A 17,439-nucleotide genomic window follows, 5' to 3' on the forward strand; every position below is an offset into this window, starting at 1 on the left:
AATAAAATAAAGCAGGACTAGAACTCACAAGCAATAGGTTTATCTCACACCCACTGTGTTGACTTAACAACCTGTGAAAAACAGGTCCTAAAATTGACATGGGCACATAGGGGCCTGCTCATTGCAGAGGTGGGTTTCAGCAGGTTCTGATCAGTTCTGGAGAACCGGTAGCGGAAATTTTGAGTTGTTCTGAGAACCAGTAGTAAAAATTCTGACTGGCCCTGCCCCCATCTATTCTCTGCCTCCCGAGTCCCAGCTGATCGGGAGGAAATGGGGATTTTGCAGTAACCTGCCCCTGCCGCACCCACCAAGCCACGCCCACCAAGCCATGCCATGCCCACCAAGCCACACCCACAGAACCAGTAGTAAAAAAATTTGAAATCCACCAATGGCTCAGTGGTGGGATTCAGCCGGTTTGGGCCGAAGGTCTCATAGGCCCAAAATGGGGAGCAAGGGGGTGTAGCACGCCCCCCTCCCCCCACAGCCTGTTTTCACTCTCAGGAGGCTGCAGGAAGGCTTACTAGGCCCAAAATGGGGCAAGGGGGGGTTGTCCCCCTCACGGCCCATTTTTACTCCCGGGGAGGTGCAAGAGGCAGAGTGCTGCCTGTCACACCCCTTGGCCATGCCCACCATGGCCACGCCCACCCAGCTGCTCATTAGGGCAGAGAATCGGTTGTTAAATTATTTGAATCCCACCACTGGACCTGCTTAATGATCTTTGTGACTTATGAGCATGATAATTGCGTGTTCGGTTACAGTCGTTGTTTGTTCTTACTGTAGTACGAAACTCACAGTGTTCTTTTGGGATCTCTTAAATCTCCAGCAGGGAAGAACCATTTTTTTACAGAATATTCTGAATTTCTCCACCTTTTTTTCTCATGCTGAATGCATTCAATCCAGACTCTATAAGGTGGAGAATTGTTTGGCTGTTCGATTCGCAACCCATCTCTTTCTCAAGAAAGGCTTGAAAGGCAGAAATATTAGCTTAAAGCCCTCAGGATAATTCTAGGCAGCCCTGAAGTGTTTTCATCTTCCAATAAAACAAAACCATTTTCAAATGAACGGGAATGAAGAATCAGCTATTCAGTATGAAATTGCAAAACAATAATAACCAAAAAAAAGTTCCACTTATTCAATAAGTGGTATCTTAAGCTTTTCTCGGTTTTTCCTTTCCAACTTGTGTGCTGAGGAAAACCAATTTTATAAAAGATAATGAAGAATTCAGAAGAAACAAAATAAAAATAAACGTAGTATAGTACGGGGCCGCTCCCTTGCTTATCGCCCTCAAGTCTCTTAGAAAAACATCCGTAATATCTCCCATAATGGAAGTCATTTCTCTACCAAGGAAAATAATATAAAACGTTAAAATGAATTGCCATCCATGTCTGATAAGGGAACACAGTGAGAAGTTCTAGAAACTTTTGCAGAACGTTCCAAAGATATTGGAGTTGGTTTTTTTTTCCTCCTCCATAAATGGTAAGAGCTCCTGGGAGGGACAAATAGGTAGAATCCCATAAAGCGTTCTTGTAAAACCAGATTTAATAAGGCTAAGGTATCTTTCTAAGGCTTACAATAAAAAGAGAAGAGGAGAGGAGGGGAGGAGAAGGAGGAAAAGGAGAAAAAGGAGGAGGAGAGGGGGAGGGGGAGGAGGAGGAGGAGGAAGAGGATGGGAGAAGGAGAAAGAGAAGGAAGAGGAGGAGAAGGAGAAGGAGAAGGAGGAGAAAGAGAAGGAGAAGGGGAGAAGGAGGAGAGGAGGAGGAGAAGGAGAAGGAAAGGAGGAAGAGAAGAGGAGAGGAAGAGGAGGAGAAGGAGAAGGAGAAGGAAAGGAGAAAAGGAGGAGGAGAGGGGAGGGGAGGAGGAGGAGGAAGAAGAGATGGGAGAAGGAGAAGAGAAGGAAGAGGAGGAGAAGGAGAAGGAGGAGAGAAGGAGAAGGGGAGAAGGAGGAGAAGGAGGAGAAGATGAGGAGGAGAAGGAGAAGGGAAAGGAGGAAGAGAAAGAGGAGAGGAAGAGGAGAATAAGGAGAAGAAGGAGGAGGAGAAGGAGGAAGAGGAGGAGGAGAGGAGGAGGAAGAGGAGGAGAGACAAAAAGAAAAGATGAGAGGGAGAGGAGGAGGACGACGAGGAGGGGGAGGACGAGGAGGAGGAGAATAAACAGCAAATCCTAAAGCACCTTGGAGAATCCTCTTTGTTCTCCCATTTCAATGGGTTTTGTAAATTAAAGTTTAATTGCAATTTTTATGTGGCGTTGCGGCCGACAATTTCCTTAGAATTGCTCGGATTCCTTCTTCCTCCAAGAGGGATTTTCCTGACTGAAGTAGCTCCCTGGATCATTTTTATGGACACCGAGCACACGGCCTCCCACTCTGGGGCCATACAGACCCAGGTTCATACATTTTTAAAAAAGGGACTTAGAAAAGAAGCTGGCCCAACTCCCACAATAATTGTAACTGGCGTAGTAAATCAAACCTGGGTTGGTAAAATTAACCAGAATCCAAGATGGCTTTAAAACCCCTGAGATGGGACTGGTACCTCAGCAACAAGACATATAAATATGAGAATAAGCGTGTGGCTATTGAGAGCAAATAGTTCTCTTCACATTAACTCTTGTTGCAATTAGAAGAAGATAATATTTTTTGGAGAACGCTAGTTTTTATATGAGCAGAGGGTTGGACTAGAAGACCTCCAAGGTCCCTTCCAACTCTGTTGTTCTGTTCTGTTCTGTTCTACTCCATGCCTTCCCATCCATTTCCATCCATTCCATTCCATTCCATGTTTTCTGTTCTGTTCTGTTCTGTTCCATTCCATTCCTAGTTTCTTTTTGATTTGATTTGATTTGATTTGATTCTATTCTATTTCATTCCATATTTTCTTTGCTATTCTATTCTATTCTATTCTATTCTATTCTATTCTATTCTATATTTTCATTCCACTACACTCCATTCCATATTTTCTCTTCTCTTCTCTTCTCTTCTCTTCTCTTCTCTTCTCTTCTCTTCTCTTCTCTTCTCTTCTCTTCTCCTCTTCTCTTCTCTTCTCTATTCTCATTCCACTCCACCCATTCCATATTTTCTCTTTCTTCTCTTCTCTTCTCTTCTCTTCTCTTCTCTTCTCTTCTCTCTCTCTCTTCTCTCTCTCTTCTCTTCTCTTCTCTTCTCTATTCTCATTCCACTCCACTCCACTCCATTCCATATTTTCCTTCCTTCCTTCCTTCCTTCCTTCCTTCCTTCCTTCCTTCTCTTCTCTTCTCTTCTCTTCTCTATTCTCATTCCTCCACTCCACTCCATTCCATATTTTCCTTCCTTCCCTCCTTCCTTCCTTCCTTCCTTCCTTCCTTCCTTCCTTCCTTCCTTCTCTTCTCTTCTCTTCTCTTCTCTTCTCTTCTCTTCTCTTCTCTTCTCTTCTCTATTGTCATTCCACTCCACTCCATTCCATATTTTCCCTTCTCTTCTCTTCTCTTCTCTTCTCTTCTCTTCTTTATTCTCATTCCACTCCACTCCACTCCACTCCATTTCATATTTTCTCTTCTCTTCTCTTCTCTTCTCTTCTCTTCTCTTCTCTTCTCTTCTCTTCTCTTCTCTTCTCTGTCGTGTCCCACTCCTCCGCTGACGGCTGGGTCAGGGAAATCCGAATCAGGCTTGCCTCTGCAGCTCTGCCCAAAGTCCTAGCAAAGTCCTCAGAGCGGGCAGGAGACCAGTAAGTGACTTCAGCAAGATAAGTTCGACTTTTGCCTGACTCAGAGACTGCCAGAAAGTAGATCCTTTATATAGGCCATGGGGTGTGGCTCCATGACTCAGCACTCATTAAGGCCTGCCCCTCCCTTCCTTCTGTTGCCTCCGCCTCTCCAATCTTCTGATGCGAGGATTACTCCAATCAGCTGTTGTTGGGAGTAAACCCTCCTCAGGCTCACCTGCTGTGGAGGAGGGGGAGGGGTCTAGCTGCTCCGTTTGCCTGGGCATGGAGTCAGGGCTGGGGCAGGGAGATGCTCCTTCTTCTGCAGTTTGTGTGGGCATGGAGCCAGGACTTGGGCCGGGAGGCATACATTCCTCAGTGTTCGGGAGCAGGTAAGAAGGCCCCGGCTGCTCTGAGGGCGGGCAAGACACAACATTCTCTTCTCTTCTCTTCTCTTCTCTTCTCTTCTCTTCTCTTCTCTTCTCTTCTCTTCTCTTCTCTTCTCTATTCTCATTCCACTCCACTCCACTCCATTCCACTCTGTTCCGTTCCGTTCCATTCCATTCCAAGCTCTGCTCCTGGAGGAGGTTCCTGCATATTCCTTGGACAGCCAAGGTGACTAACAAGCAAGTACCGGAACGCATAACACCACACATGTCCTTGGGAGGAAAAAAAATCACCAAACTGTGTCTCACTTATTTTGGCCCTGTCATGTCGGGAAATTCAGTGGAGAAAGTGATTTTGTCGTGTCCCCCCTCCCCCTCCGATGACTGGTTCTAGGAAGTCCGTATCAAGCATGGCAAAGAAGCCTCTGCAGCTTTGCCAAATTCCTTCCAGGTTTCTCAGGGCAGGCAGGAGTCCAAGTTGTGACTTCAGCAAACTAGAGGAGACTTTGCTTGACTCAAAGTTGGAATGCCAAAAGCAGGTCCTTTATATAGGCTGTGGGGTGTGGCTCCATGACTCAGCATTTATCCAGGCCTGCCCCTCCCTTCCTTCTACTGGTGTCACCTCTCAGATCTCCAGAAGCGAGGATCCTCCCACTGTGAATTCTCTTCAGCTGGCTCTGCTGTCGGTAATTCCAGCACGTGGCTGGCTCCCTGCTCACACGCTGTAGGAGTGAGGTTTGTTTGTTCATTCCTGACATCTTGTCCGGGTATGGGGCCAGGGCCGTGGGCTGGAGGCATGACAGGCCATTCATCTTCATTATCAGACTCTGAGTCTGATAGCAGGCCCGGGAGGAGACGGGAGGGGCCTGGCTGAGGAGAGGAGGGAGGACGAGGCACAACAGATTTTTTTTTTTGAAAAGTTAGTGGTAAAAGGAAACCAGGCAGCCAAAGAACACAATGGCTGGACCACCATCAAGGCTGACACCAGCCAGAGCATAGAACAGGGGTCTCCAACCTTGGCAACTTTAAGACTTGTGGACTTCAACTCCCTTTTCTGGCTGAGGAATTCTGGGAGTTGAAGTCCACAAGTCTTAAAGTTGCCAAGGTTGGAGACCCCTGGCATAGAGCAACTCAAAGAAGCAGACAAAGATCAGAAGATATGAAATAACTGTGTGAGAAGGACGTTGGAGTCCTAGCCAATGGTCATTTAAACACCAGCCAGCCGTGTGCGGCAGCAGCCAAAACAAGCAACGACAGTCCTTGGTGGTATAAACAGAGGCATACGATCAAAATCACATGAAGGATTAGTACCATTTTATAAAGCCTTAGTAAGGCCACGCTTAGAATATTGTGTCCAGTTTTGGTCACCACGTTACACATACACACAAAAAAGATGTTGAGATTTTGGAAAAAGTGCAGAGAAAACAAGAAAGATGTTTGAAGACCTGGAGACCAAAACGTATGAAGGACGGTTGCAGAATTTGGGTATGGCTAATCCAGAAAAAAATTCTGTCAAAAAATTTCTGACCTGTTGATCGAAAGGTCGTCAGTTCAGCAGTTCGAATCCTTAGTGCCGCGTAACGGGGTGAGCTCCCGTGACTGGTCCCAGCTTCTGCCAACCTAGCAGTTCGAAAGAAAGTAAAAAATGCAAGTAGAAAAAGAGGGACCGCTTTTGGTGAGAAGGTAACAGCATTCCGTGGGCCTTTGGCATTTATTCATGCCGGCCACATGACCACGGAGGCATCTTCGGACAGTGCTGGCTCTTCGGCTCTGAAACAGATATGAGCACTGCCCCCTAGAGCCGGGAACGACTAGCACATATCTGTGAGGGGACACTTTTACCTTTTAATCCAGAAAAAAGAAGGACTAAGGGTGACATGATGGCAGTATTCTAGTATTTGAAAGTCTGCCACAAAGAAGAGGGGATCAACTTATTTTCCAAAGCACCAGAAAGCAGGACAAGAAACAATGGATGGAAACTAACCAAGGAGAGAATCAAGCTAGAAATTAGGAGCAAGTTCCTAAAAGTGAGAACAGTTAACTGGAACAGATTTTTAAGAAGAGATTAGATAATTAAAAAAATAATAATCGAAAGTCAAATTGAGAAGCAAATGAGTCACTTTCAACTATGCAAAAAATCCACTGTTACTCCATCTATTCTTTCTTCAATTGAAGCAAGGCCCAGCACTACCCCCTAGTGGTAAAATGTGACAACTACAGAAACGTAAAAGCCCCATTGCCATTAGAATAGAATAGAATAGAATTTTTTATTGGCCAAGTGTGATTGGACAGACAAGGAATTTGTCTTGGTGCATATGCTCTCAGTGTACATAAAAAAAAAAAAGATACGTTCATCAAGGTACAACATTTACAACACAATTGATGGTCAATATATCAGTATAAATCATAAGGATTGCCAGCAACAAGTTATAGTCATACAGTCATAAATGGAAAGAGATTGGTGATGGGAACTATGAGAAGATTAATAGTAGTGCAGATTCAGTAAATAGTTTGACAGTTTTGATGGAATTATTTGTTTAGCAGAGTGATGGCCTTCGGGAAGAAACTGTTCTTGTGTCTAGTTGTTCTGGTGTGCAGTGCTCTATAGCGTCGTTTTGAGGGTAGGAGTTGAAACAGTTTATGTCCAGGATGCGAGGGATCTGCAAATATTTTCACGGCCCTCTTCTTGATTCGTGCAGTATACAGGTCCTCAATAAAACTTGATTCAAAAAAAGAATCTATAATTTGAGAACCATTGCGCTTAAAATGCCACTCAAGGTTTGCAAAGGGCCCTTTGGATAACATAGTAACCGTGACGGATTCAAGGTGGACCCTACAGTCTGTTTGCAGGAGTAGCAAAATGTCAGCACTACTCTAAGTATTATTGTAAGCATCTGCGCCGCTATATAATGCCTTGGTAAGACTGCGCGCTTGGAATGTCGCATCCAGTTCTGGTCCAGGTGATTAAAAAATTTGATTAAATAAATAAATAAATGGTCACCATGATATAAAAACAGTTGTTGAGACCTTAGAAAGAGTGGTGAGAAGAGGAACAAATAGAATTTTGGGGGAGTGCGGTGGTGGGTGGAAGCTGAGACATATGAAGAACCATAGCTGAAACTGGGCATGTTTAGACTAATAAGAGAAGGACTAGAGGCTAGTGGATATTGTACCATTATATCATTAATTGACTGAGACCCTCCCTCCCTTATTTCTTTCTTTCCTTCCTTCCTTCCTTCCTTCCTTCCTTCCTTCCTTCCTCATTGCCTCCCTCTCTCCTACAATTTTCCTTCTTCCTTCCCCTTTCCCTCCTTCCCTCCTTCCCTCCCTCCCTCCTTCCTTCCCTTCACTACTGCCTCCCTCTCTCCCAGAATTTTCCTTCTTTTCTTTCGCCTTTTCCCTCACTCCATGCTTCCATCCATCCATCGACCCTCCCTCTCTCCCTTCCTCATTGTCTCCCTCTCTCCTACAATTTTCCTTCATCCTTGCCCTCTTTCCTTCCCTCCCTCCCTCCTTTTGTCACTGCCTCTCTCTTTCCCAGAATTTTATTTCTTTCATTGCCCCCTTTCCCTCCCTCCCTCCCTCCCTTCCATTTATAATGTCTTAACTCAAGTTCTGGGCCTGCTCACTTAGCCTGCCTGGGTGTCTCCTCGGATGTCCTTTCTTCCGATAATTGCTGTGGGGTGGCCTGAGGGTTCGGCAGGCCAAACACTTCAGTTTTCCAATCTGGAGCCTCCGATCAATCTCTACCACTTCCTCACCCTCTCTTTGACAGCTCAGAAGTGGTTGAGGTCATGCTCCAAGATATTCTCAAAAGCCTGTAAGAATCCTGCCAAAATGTTATTTCAATTACCTCTTTTGGCTCTGCCAACGTTGCGTCAGTGAAGATCAGCTCCCTTCGCCCGCAGCCTGTCTAGCGAAACTGGGAACTTACGGACCTACCCACAAAAGGACATGTGACCTACTCACATCCTCGCAGGACGATGTGGTCAACTTCAAGACCGACCGAGAGAATGGTCAGAGAATGGCTAATGTTTGGCACCCTGTATTATTCTATTTATTTATTTAATATATGGCAGCTGATTGGCCCAAAGTTACCCATGTGATTTTCATGGTTACGGCAGGACTAACTCACCGACTCCTGGTGATTTGGACCAAAGTCAACCAGCCGGCTTTCGTGCCTAAGGAGGGACTAGAACTCACCGTCTCCTGTGATTGGTCCGAATCACCCAGCTGGCTTCTGTGCCTAAGGTGGGACTAGAACTCACCATCTCCTGTGATTGGTCCGAATCACTGAGCCGGCTTCCGTGCCTAAGGTGGGACTAGAATGTTGGGAATCATTATGGCAATGGTCAAGTAATTCTGCTTTGCATTAACCATATAATCTTTTAGATAAGCAATATAAACTTGTAAGATGTAGATTCTTGTCAGAATCGGATCATCTACAAGGAAAACTAGCAAGCAGAGAATGTAGTTGCATTATACGTGTATTTCTGTATATCCTGTTCCAACCACATAACCATTAACTGTGATGTTTCCATGTCTCTCCTCGCTTGAACATTCTGTAACAGGAAAAGTTCTGTAGAAATGTGCCCACACCTGCTGTTGCAAACTGCTCAGAAATGCTAACCACAGAGCCTGTCCGGGTAACACCGGACATGATATGAAAACTGCTTTGCACAAATAGAATATTCATCTTACTCAGCTGTACTTGCAAACAAATTGCCATATATGTATATTCCAACTCAATGTGTCAGTTTATGTGTGGTTAATCAGGATCACATGCTTGCCTTCTGAAGCTCTGTAACCCACCCCTAACCTCAATAAAAGAGTTTGTCTCGGGCTAGCTCGAGGCTCGCTCACCCCGAGGAGAATTGGACTCCGTGTCTTCGTTCTCACTTCGTCCGGCACGGGGACTGCCCGGACCCTCTCGTGGCGAGCCTGCTGGCCGCGAGAAAAGCCACACTAGAACTCACCGTCTCCTGTGATTGGTCCGAATCACCCAGCCGGCTTTCATGCCTAAGGTGGGACTAGAACTCACCGTCTCCTGTGATTGGCCCAAAATCACCCAGCCGGCTTTCGTGCCTAAGGTGGGACTAGAACTCACCGTCTCCTGTGATTGGCCCAAAATCACCCAGCCGGCTTTCGTGCCTAAGGTGGGACTAGAACTCACCGTCTCCTGTGATTGGTCCGAATCACCCAGCCAGCTTTCATGCCTAAGGTGGGACTAGAAATCACCGTCTCCTAATGATTGGCCCAAACTCAGCCAGTCTGCTTTGATGGATAAGGCAGGACTGGAACTCACAGTCTCCTACTTCCTAGACCGGTGCCTTAACCACTGGACCAAACTGGCTCTCCTATTATTTGGTTGTTTCCTGTATTGGCACAATATGGCTTCATCCTTGGGCTGCGTCTCCACCCCAAACGGCCACCAGGGGGCACTAGACCGCAGCAGCCATTCTCCTCCTTAAAGACTGTAAATTTATATTAAATTTGATGCTGGGGGGGGGATGGCGGGAGGGAAAGTCACCTTTTCCACTTGATCTAATTTGGAAAAGACGTGACCAAACCATCGCCCTGTGATGCAGAGATGAATGATGTCACGGGACAGGAAATGCATTCTTGGATCGAAAAGGAAAAGAGTTTCCTGTTGAAGTACCAACTGAACTTCTATGAGTCATTTCCAGACTTTCAAAGGGTTCAACTTCTGCTTTAAAATTGTCTCAGTCCTCTACTTGGCCCTGTCAGGTTTCTGATGGAAATTTCAATGTACTTTTGCATATTTTTTGAATCACGTCTTTTTTGAGAACCTTTCTGCTTTTTTTCTTTTTTTTGGGGGGGAGGGTTTGGCCTTGAAATCTTTCCTCCCACCCTCCCTTCCTTCCTCCCTCTTCCCCTCCCTCCCTCTTTCTCTCCCTCCCTTCTTCCTTCTTCCTCTTTCTCTCCTGCCCTCTTTTCTCCTCCTCCCTTTGTCTCTCTTTCCCTCCCTCCCTCTTCCTCCCTCCCTCTCTTTTTCTTTCTCTTCCTCTCTCGTTCCCTCCCTCCCTCTCTCTCTTTCTCTCCCTCCTTTCCTTTCATCTTCCCTTTCTCTTCCTCCCCCTCCTTCCCTCCCTCTATCTCCATCCACTCTCTCCCCCTCCCCTCCCCTCTTTCTTTCTTTTTTTCTCTTTCTCCCTCCCTCCCCTTCTCTCTCGCCACCCCACCATTGAAATAACTACAGCCTACAGGAACAAAATGGAAATTGGTATTCATGAAATTGTGCCATGTTTTTCTAATGTCTATTGACTGCAAGAAATGTATGGGGCCCAAGACTAGGCGTCAAGACAAATTATACTGATAATTACTATTCCGCCTATAGTTTTATAGGCCGCTGCGCTCCCCATATTAATGAAGGCTGTATGTGGTGACCAGTTAGAACGGGCGATACAACGTTTATTTACATAGAATAAAATGCATTAACATGTGTTTGAAACACATCGCACAGTGTTTAACCAAAATGTTTATGGGAGCATTTGTATCTGTCAAATGTTGCTAATTTGAATAGAGGGCTTATTCATAGCACTGGAACACTTCCGATATATAATATTTAAAGGCATGGGAATGGAAACAACAATAAGGAGATAACAATAGAAGAGTCAGTTTGGTCTAGTGGTTAAGGCACCAATTTAGAAACCAAGAGACTGTATATTGTGTGCTCGTGTATACAATACATGAGCACACAATAGATTTAAGCTTAATGTGAACTGCTCCAATCTTGATTGCAGAAAATATGACTTCAGTAACAGAGTTGTCAATGCCTGGAATGCAATACCTGACTCTGTGGTCTCTTCCCAAAATCCCCAAAGCTTTAACCAAAGACTATTTACTATTGACCTCACCCCATTCCTAAGAGGTCTGTAAGGGGCGTGCATAAGAGCACCAACGTGCCTACCGTTCCTCTCCTAATGTTCCCTTTGATTGCATCCAGTTCGTATAGTTATTTCATGCTTATGCTTATATATATGCTTATATATCGTATAGTTATTTCTTGCTTATGCTTATATATACTCTTGTGACAAATAAATAAAATAAAAATAAAATAAGTAAACTGTGAGTTCAAGTGCCACTTCAGCATGAAACCCAATCCCAGCTGATCGGGAGGAAATAGGGATTTTGCAGTAATCTTCCCCCAGGAGTGGGGAGGAAATGGGGATTTTGCAGTAATCTTCCCCTGGAGTGGGGAGGAAATGGGGATTTTGCAGTAACCTTCCCCTGGAGTGGGATGGGAATGGAGATTTTACAGTATCTTTCCTGTGCCACGGTCACCAAACCACGCCCACCAAGTCACGCCCACAAAACCTGTGGTAAAATTTTTTGAATCCCACCACTGAGATGTGAGACTCATGATGACTGTAAGCTAAGACCAAAACAAAGCACCCTGAAATAATAGTATATTTAGACCAGAGAGAAACAGAGAAGCAAATTGGCTATGCCATCCATTTTCTTCTTTTTCTTATAGCTTAGCATATTGCCTTAAAAACCAACAATCGCATCTTATTTTTTTTTCCCCACCAGACTATCGGTTGTGCTTTAACAAGGTTAAATCAAAAGTACCAATATTCCACTAGACCTTTTAAATTAAATAATTGAGGGTTTAGTTAAAACGGGGCTGGAAATCTCGTAAAATGAAAATAGTCTCATTAAGGGTTGGCTACAGTCAATGGCAACAGACAATGCCTGGCAGACCTTCCTTTTAAACTGACAAAGGGTTTCTTTGCTAACAAAAAAAAAGAAGAAGGAAAAGAAAAGATGGCACAGATAAAATAACGGCAATTAGATGTAAATTGTATTAATGCTAGAAAGCTTTACGGCTCCTTTGCTTTAATTTTCATTATATGGTACAAGGCAAAACCATCACTTACGAGCCAGGCCGGCTCTGGTTTTGTGTAAAATTGGGAAATGATAAAATGTTATGGAAGCTGTTTTAATTTTAAGAGGGTCTTTAATTTCACGAAGCACAAATGGCAAGTTATGGTCCATGAAAAGGATTCTGAATGGGTCATGTAAATGGACGCATAAAATAGGATGCGTTTGTGTTCTAGCATCATTTGAAGCACGCTGCAGCGCATTTCAAGTGTTTGGAAGTAGAGCTTTGTGGATTGTGGTCTACCTACGAAAATACTTGCAGTCCGCTGTCCACCAACCTTAAGATTTATAAGGGGCTCAATCAACATATTGAGATAACACCTGTTGGATTTGCCAATTGCAAATCCCCGAACATTAATGAGATTTATATTTTTCATAAGGATAGGAACTGGGGGCTAATGAACCGAGATAGAAGCCAGGAGATTGACAGTCCTGCCTTAGGCATAAAAGCCAGCTGGGTGACTTTGGATCAATCACTAGAAGACAGTGAGTTATAGTTCCACTTTAGACATGAAAGCCAGCTGGGTGATTTTGGGCTGAATACCAGGTGATGGTGAGTTCTAGTCCCGGCTGAGACGTGAAAGCTGGCTAGATGTCTTTTTGTCAATTACCAGGTGATGGTGAGTTCTAGTCTCACCTTAGGCACACAAGCCAACTGAGTGACTTTCGGTCAATCACCAGGAGATGGAAAATTCTAGGCCCACCTTAGGAACAAGAATAGAATAGAATAGAGTAGAGTAGAGTAGAGTAGAGTAGAGTAGAGTAGAGTAGAGTAGAGTAGAGTAGAATAGAATAGAATAGAATAGAATAGAATAGAATAGAATAGAATAGAATAGAATAGAATAGAATAGAATAGAATATGGAATGAGTGGAGTGGAGTGGAGTGGAACGGAACAGAACTGAACTGAACTGAATTGAACTGAACTGAATAACAGAATAGAATATGGAATGAGATGAGTGGAATGGGATGGGATGGAATGGAATGGAATGGAATGAACCAGAACAGAACAGAACAGAACAGAACAGAACAGAACAGAACAGAACAGAACATGGAATGAGTGGAGTGAAATGGAATGGAACAGAACCAAACAGAATAGAAAAGAAGAAAAGAAGGAAACAATTTGCATAATATACGTTCTCAAACTCCCCAAGCCCAAAGTCAGATATTTTCACTAGCTTAATATATTTTTTGCAGACTTTCACAACCTGCTTTAAATAAAACAGAGCAATTTCTTAAAAAGAAAAAGAAAATTGGGTGGGTGCGTGTCATTATATTACTAATAGATGCTGAATTCTTATTTATTTATTTATTTATTTATTTATTTATTTATTTATTTATTTATTTATTTATTTATTTATTTATTTATTTACTTACTTATTTATTCATTCATATTTTTATACTGCCCTTCTCCGAAGACTCAGGGCGGTGTACAGCCAATAAAACAACAAGAATCCTAACAAATTAAAATACAATATCAAGTTTAAAAAACTGATTCAATCGCTGTATATTTAAAATATTAGCTAAAATTTATCAAAACTAAAACCTTAGTAAAACCCTATTAAAACCCACTAAAACCCCCATACTAAAATCATTCAGGCCAGCCCCACTTGGTGAAAAAAGAAAGTCTTTTACAATTCTTGATTGTAAAAAAAAATAAAAAAAAAATAAGGCTAGGACCACTGTTTTTATATCGCTATCCAACCCAACTTACAGTCTATGCTGGGGTCCAAAGGCCAATGTAACATCTGAGAGGATCTAATTAGTCTTTAAAATCATGCAGAGATAATCAAATAAAAAGCTGTTTATGCCAGTATGACATATTAACGGCCAGCCTTAAAGACCGCAACCTTTGCCCCCTTAAGTGGCGATAAAAGAATGATATATAATTTAGTGGCCGGGTTTCCCCTAGCACATTGAACCAATGGTGGATGTTTTTACTGTTGAAGTTTATGAGGTGGCCCTAAACTAACAATTAATTGGCTGAGAAAACATTATGCCTCAAGTTCAATTAAGTAGCACCCTTTCAATGATGTTGCTGAATTGGGGAGGATGAAGGGGTTATCACAACTCACTCAAGTGCAGCAACACAACACCAAAACACGGGGTTTTGGTCAGCACAATGTAAAAAAGATGTGGAGACTCTAGAAAGAGGTGCAGAGAAGAGCAACAAATATGACGAGGGGGCTGGAGGCTAAAACATACGAAGAACAGTTGCAGGAATTGGGTATGTCTAGTTTAATGAAAAGAAGGACTAGGGGAGACATGATAGCAGTCTTCCAATATCTCAGGGGCTGCCCCAAAGAAGAGGGAGTCAAGCTATTCTCCAAAGCACCTGAAGGCAGGACAAGAAGCAATGGGTGGAAACTCATCAAGGAGAGAAGCAACCTGGAATTAAGGAGAAATTTCCTGAGAGTGAGAACAATTAATGGGTGGAACAACTTGCCTCCAGAAATTGTAAATGCTCCAACACTGGAAGTTTTTAAGAAGAGACTGGATAACCATTTGCCTAAAATGGTGTAGGGTTTCCTGCCTAAGCAGGGGGTTGGACTAGAAGACCTCCAAGGTCATTTCCAACTCTTGTCATTCTATTCTATTCTATTCTATTCTATTCTGTTCTGTTCTGTTCTGTTCTGTTCTGTTCTGTTCTGTTCTGTTCTGTTCCACTCCACTCCATTTCTACTCTACTCTACTTTTCTCTACTCTACCCTACCCTACCTTACCCTACCCTACCCTATCCCACTCCACTCCTCTCCACTCCACTCCACTCCAGTTCTGCTCTGCTCCACCTATTCTATTCTATTCTATTCTATTCTATTCTATTCTATTCTATTCTATTCTATTCTATTCTATTCTATTCCATTCCATTCCATTCCACTCCACTCCATTTCTACTCTACTCTACTTTTCTCTACCCTACCCTACCCTACCCTACCCTACCCTACCCTACCCTACCCTATCCCACTCTACCCCTCTCCACTTCACTCCACTCCACTCCAGTTCTGCTCTGCTCTGCTCTAACTATTCTATTCTATTCTATTCTGTTCTGTTCTGTTCTGTTCCGTTCCGTTCCATCCCGTCCCGTCCCGTCCTGTCCCGTCCCATCCCGTCCTATCCCACCCTTTCCAGCTATTAGCTTCCTTACAAGAAAGATTCGGGAAGCGAAGGGGAACTTCATTCTGTTTTACATTTCTACAGCTTTGCCCCTGCCAGAGATCATCAATTTGCTCCGAAATGTATGCGCCATTTGACAAGAAGCCACCATAAAAGTCTATCCGGTGGCTTTTCAGAGATTAGATTTCCTGATTGCATTGACACGAGAGGCTTTCGCTGGGCTAAGGGAATACGCAGGAGCTGTGCTCCCGACTTCAAGGCCTGATAATTATTTCCCTATTAAAGCACTCCATCAGGGACAGTCCCCAGTGCAAAGCTGAGGAAGTTCGAAACTCAGTGGCGTTTGCATGCCCAGTTAAGATTTTTATCACCCTGTGTAAGCTGAGCAATTTTGCTGGGTCATGCCTTGTTATTTTTAATGCCTCTGAATCAGCAAATGCAGCAATTCCTTAAGCAATTGATGCATCGGAAGAGGCATAAATGGCTAAAGAGTGTGTCGTCCAATCCGGAAAAAGATGCCTTTATGGCCATTTTAGATCACAAAGGTATATTGTTTGCACAGACTTGAACAATGGGCCCTAGCCAACAACATGAAATTTAAGGTGGAGAAAAGCAACGTTTTACACCTAGGCAGAGAAAACCAAAGGTACAAGTAGCGATAGCACTTAGACTTATATATCGCTTTACAATGCTTTACATCCCTCTCTAAGATGTTTACAGAGTCAGCATATTGCGTTCAATAATTTGGGTCCTCATTTTACCCACCTCAGAAGGATGGAAGGCTGAGTCAACCTACAAGGAGGAAGAGGAGGAGGAGGAGGAGGAGGAGGAGAGGAAGGGGAGAAGAAGAAGAATAGCAATAGCACTTAGACTTATATACCACTTTTCACTGCTTTACAGCCCACTCTGAGTGGTTTTACAGAGTCAGCATCTTGCCCCCAACTATTTGGGTCTTCGTTTTACCCACTTCGGAAGGATGGAAGGCTGAGTCAACCTTGAGCCTGACAAATTGCAGTCAGCCGGCAGTCAGCAGAAGTAGCCTGCAGTACCGCAGTCTAACCACGGCAACACTGAGTACAGATTAGGTGAAACCTGTCTCAAAAACATTAACTGTGAGGGAGACCTTGGAATTCTAGTGGACAATGATACGACAAAGCGGTACTAAGATTCTATGCCTCTTTATACCACCAAGGGTTGTATCAGCTTTTTTGGCTGCTGAGCCAGCAGTGTATGGCAACAGCCAAAAAAAAAGTAATACAATCCTTAATGGTATAAACAGAGGCATAGATTCAAGATCATGTGATGTATTAGTACCACTTTGTAAAGCCTTAGTAAGGCCACAGCTGGAATACCGCATCCAGTTTTGGTCACCACATTACAAAAAAGATGGTGAGACTTTGTCAAAATAATAATAATAATAATAATAATAATAATAATAATAATAATATTTTAATTTGTATACCGCCCTTCTCCCGAAGGACTCAGGGCGGTGAACAGGCAGATAAAATATACATACATACAATAATTAAAAACATCCCTTAAAAAACTAATTTAAATGCCCAAAAAAAGTGCAAAGAAGAGCAACTAAGAGGATTAAAGGCCTGGGTACATATGAAGGACTGTTGGTCTGAGCTTGGCAATTTGGTTGCAAACATTTTGTCACTATTCGTGGAGACATCGTCAGTTTGTTTTGAGTTGTGCTTGTCGTCAGGATAGAGAGTTACAGAGTTTCAGTATTAAGATGTGGGTTAAGTGAGGGGATGAATGGTATAATATTTAAGAGGGATTATAAGAGGCTAATTATCTTGTAAAGAGAAGGTTGCAAGTAATTGCACTTCATAATTTTCCTTTCCTTTCCTTTCCTTTCCTTTCCTTTCCTTTCCTTTCCTTTCCTTTCCTTTCCTTTCCTTTCCTTTCCTTTCCTTTCCTTTCCTTTCCTTCCCTTCCCTTCCCTTCTCTTCCCTTCCCTTCCTCTCTAACTTTTCATCGTCTCTTCTCTTCTCTTCTCTTCTCTTCTCTTCTCTTCTCTTCTCTTCTCTTCTCTTCTCTTCTCTCCTCTCCTCTCCTCTCCTCTCCCCTCCTCTCCTCTCCTCTCCTCCCTTTTTCTTTCCCTTTCCCCTTTCCCTTCCCAAACATTGAACATAGAAGTCTTTGAAAAGATTATTTACATCAAATTAACCAGAGTCAGCAAGACTGTGTTTTGTTTTGTTTTTTGCAAAATCACAATTTATTTATCCTGTAATTTATTACCATCAGAATTGCCTTCAGATTTCAAGATGCCAGTAAGTCACAAACTCAGGGTAATTTCCACATAAAGCAACAAATACTGGCAATCCTTGGCTGACAAGCACAATTGGGCCAAAAATTTC

The sequence above is a fragment of the Ahaetulla prasina genome, chromosome 2 (genome assembly GCF_028640845.1).
Source record: "Ahaetulla prasina isolate Xishuangbanna chromosome 2, ASM2864084v1, whole genome shotgun sequence".
NCBI classification, from domain to species: Eukaryota; Metazoa; Chordata; class Lepidosauria; order Squamata; family Colubridae; genus Ahaetulla; species Ahaetulla prasina.